This window comes from Belonocnema kinseyi, chromosome 6 (genome assembly GCF_010883055.1).
Source record: "Belonocnema kinseyi isolate 2016_QV_RU_SX_M_011 chromosome 6, B_treatae_v1, whole genome shotgun sequence".
Lineage (NCBI taxonomy): Eukaryota > Metazoa > Arthropoda > Insecta > Hymenoptera > Cynipidae > Belonocnema > Belonocnema kinseyi.
This window is the reverse complement of record NC_046662.1, coordinates 115,753,262-115,757,291: the sequence shown is the minus strand read 5'-3', so window position 1 is coordinate 115,757,291 and position 4,030 is coordinate 115,753,262.

Sequence of the window (4,030 nt, the reverse complement as noted above, 5' to 3'; positions counted from 1 at the left end):
TACATTTTCTCTCTATCCCACTCTAAATATCCCTACTCTTATTATGACTAATAATTGGTCGCCAATTTCGATACGCCTTCTCATGTGAAGAACGCACGTGCCTTAACACTTCGCCGGCTACGATAAAGTCAAGTCCGCTCATAATGTTTACATTATAGTTCGGAGAACCGACTGCGCGGAGGTCTTAATCATTTCAACGAAAACCAAAATGATTCTCCCCTCGGTTCAGTGTAACGATTTTCTGTCGCCAATTTGATAAATATAAGAATTGTATATTCTGCTGTCAGGTCTGCTATCTTAAATCTAAACATTATATCAAATTTCCTCTGCCCAAAAATTCTCGACAAATCTAACATATACATTTATTCGCTTACAGGAATGATTATCACTTAAACCATATTCATGCCGATCTGCCCTGAAATGTTGCTTGCCAATCTTTTTACTTTTCGCACGAATATTTTATAATTTCGAATCGAAACCGCGCATTCTATGGAAGCGACGGTGCTGTTCCTAGCGGATGGAATGCAAATTTATGCGATCGTTACATACTATTACTTCGTGAGAGGAAATGATTTTTTTCGCCGGACGCGCCGTCTATATTTATGGCGGGTAACTAAGCCCGCACCGCATCTACGTTTATAATATCTTTGGATTAGCACTGATCTGTATTAAGGTACTATCACGGAGTAATAATAAGGAGACCGATCATGCTGTACAAAGTACTGTACATTTATTGCCAGACTTAGGCGTTTAAACCCAATGCTCCAAGGAAGGGGACATGCGTAGTATGATTTGCTATCTACTTTTCTCCCGCAAGAAATGTGCGAGTGAGTGCCGTGTTGAATGTTAACTAAATACTGAGGTTATATTTCTGTAAATATTGTCAATTGAGTTTTTCAATATACGTGCTTATTTATTTTTGTGTTTTTGTACAGAATTAAGTAGAAAATTGAGGCCTGGAAAGTAATACAGATTTACTTGTAACCATTAAATGATATAAAATATGCAGATTGAATAATGTGACAGTATAATATTAGGTAATATGTTGTTATGGTTGTCAAGCACTGGCTCTCACTCCCACACTTCTCGCGCGAGAAAAGGAGAACAAATCACAGTGCGCATGTCCCCTTCCTTGTGAGCATTGTGTTTAAACGCAATAAATGTACAGTTACCGCAGTCAGAACGTATGTATGGAGATCGGTCTCCTTATTATTACTACGTGAGTACTATATTAGACGAAAATATAAAACCGCCAATTTGGTTCCTGTACTTTCGCGGGAAACAGAATGGAATAAATGTACAGATACCGAAGTCAGAACGTATGTATGGAGATCGGTCTCCTCATTATTACTCATATTTATGACTAAATCAATAGAATTTAAGTATATGGGGTCTGAAGATTATGTTTATATGTAAGTAAATTACCTATAAGCATTTTTTAAATATATTTTAATACGAAATGAGATCGAGAAGAAAGTAAGGTTATGAACCCGTTTTCTACAGAGCGACGCACGTTAACCCGCGCGAATAAAAAAGGCGTATGATGTGAAATATAAATAGCTCTCGTAATAAACTCATGGAACAGTATTGTATTAATGTTTGACCTATAGTCTATTATTATTTTATTATTTGTTACTATTTACTTCATAAATCATATGATTATAATTTTAGCACATGCCTATTTGTAAACTGAGTAAAATTTCGTTTAAAATCATAATTTTTGCAAGAAACTTTTTTTGGAAAATGCGTGGGTTAAAAAATCATATATTCTGATTTAAATATTTCATATATTACGCCCCTTAATCCTGCGATTGGGGGGCTATTGCAGTGATCCCAAATCTGAAACGAGATGTGGTTCAATACTATGACAGGGCTACGCGCGTGTGAATATATTAGGAGAAAATGACTGGGATGCGCGCACAACTCTTTTCTCCTCTTCTTAATTTGTAAACTCGAAGGTGCACGATTGCCGGTCGGAAAACTTAAGCCGTTCTATTTATGTCTCTATCCGCTTTTAAATAAAATCAAGTGATTGGGATTTTAATATTTCTAGGTTTCGATGCTGGCGATTTTCATGATTTGAATACTTCGCGCGCCTCTTTATATGCGCATATTTTGAGGTTACGTTATTTCAAGTATAAAATATAAATAATATAAATATTAATACTATAATAATAAATATATACATATATAATTAATGATATGATTATAATTATGTTATATTATAAGTCTTACTTACATCTTGATCCGGTTTTGAAAGAAATTAAAGAAATGGGCAATTTTAATGATATTTGAATATTTCGCACAATTTAAAAATAAAAATCTATATCCAATGTCAGAATATTATTTTTATTGTTGTTAATTATATATGGTATTATAATTATCATAATATTATCTCAAAATATATTAATATTGACATTTATATTAATTAGCTGTAAATTATTGTGCTAGAGTTTTAAGCGTTTGAAGTTGAATTTATCTATTGAACCGAAAAAATTTAAACAGCCTTTCAAAATTAGAAAATTAACACTTTTCAAAATTGCTAGCAATTTTAAATCTTAAAAATCGAAGTCCCACGTAGTCCCGAAAAAAGTATACTATAACCAAATTTTAGGAAGCTATAGTTTGTAATTGTTTATTTGCAAATGATTCTCATTAACAAATGTTATAATTTCGAAAGTTCGGAGGCTATGTAAACTTTTTTGGTTTAAAAGATCAATCAAACGCTTAAAAACTCCAGCACAATCATTTACATCTAATTAACATTAATATTAATATAATTATAATATTGAAGAAAATAGTGATATAGAGGAGTAATTTAGCCTAAGGACAAGAGGAACTTTAATATAGATACATAAATATGTAATGATTTAATGATTTCATTATTATCTGTTCAGGTAAAAATTCTAAGAGAGAAAATATGTAGCTTCGTTTTATTTGAAAATTTAAGAGGGCAAAAGAATATTGTAAAAACTTATAAAAGTATACAATGAAGACCATAAATTCTATTTTATTCTATATATAATTATAATATCACATACTTAATTATATAATTTATTTTCATTATGTACAATAATATACACAATATGAAGTGTACAATATAATAAACAGAATATAATATACAACGAAATATTAATCAAGGTATTAATATATTGATATTGCATATATATTTTTATTTTTAAATTGTGCGAAATATTCAAATATCATTAAAATCGCCAAGTTTATAAATTTCTTTCAAAATCGGGTCAAGATATAAATAAGACTATTATAATATAACATAATTATAATATTATCATAATATTATCATTAATAATATATGTATATATTTATTATTTTCAGAGTATTAATATTTATATTATTTATATTTTATACTTGAAATAACGTAACCTCAAAATATGTACATATAAAGAGGCGCGCGAAATATTAAAATCATAAAAATCGCCAGCATCGAAACCTGAAAATATTAAAATCCCAATCTCTTGGGTGTATCGCGATGGTGGGTACTGTGTAGGGTTATCAGTCCGAACCCCCCCACGGCAGGGTTAAGGGGCTGGATGGGAACCCTGTGATAGCTTTTACCCTTCGTATCTAGTATAGTGCCTAAGGGTGCTTTCATGCCTCTGCAATCAGGCAGCCTGCATTCAGAAAACCCTTAAGGGTGGCGTGCCATGATTGCAAAATAATTATATTATATTTAAAATATTCTCCTAGTTATTCAGAGAAACACTGTGATTGGCTGAAATGTCTAGTGATTGGACGCATTACGCAAATACGCAAAGCAATTCTGCAATCATGGGACGCCAACCTAAGAGTGAGAGAGATAGAGAACGGTCCATCCCTGTCACACTTATGGGATTTCTGCATGCAGGCTGCCTGTTTGTAGAGGCATGATAGCACGCTTAATCTGTATAAATGGATAGTGAATAAAGGTGGTGGGGTTGTCCCGAATTGAAGCCATCTTGCGTAGTACCTTCTATACTATCAAAGACATTATGTACTAGATACGGCATAGGACATTTGTGGGGACGGC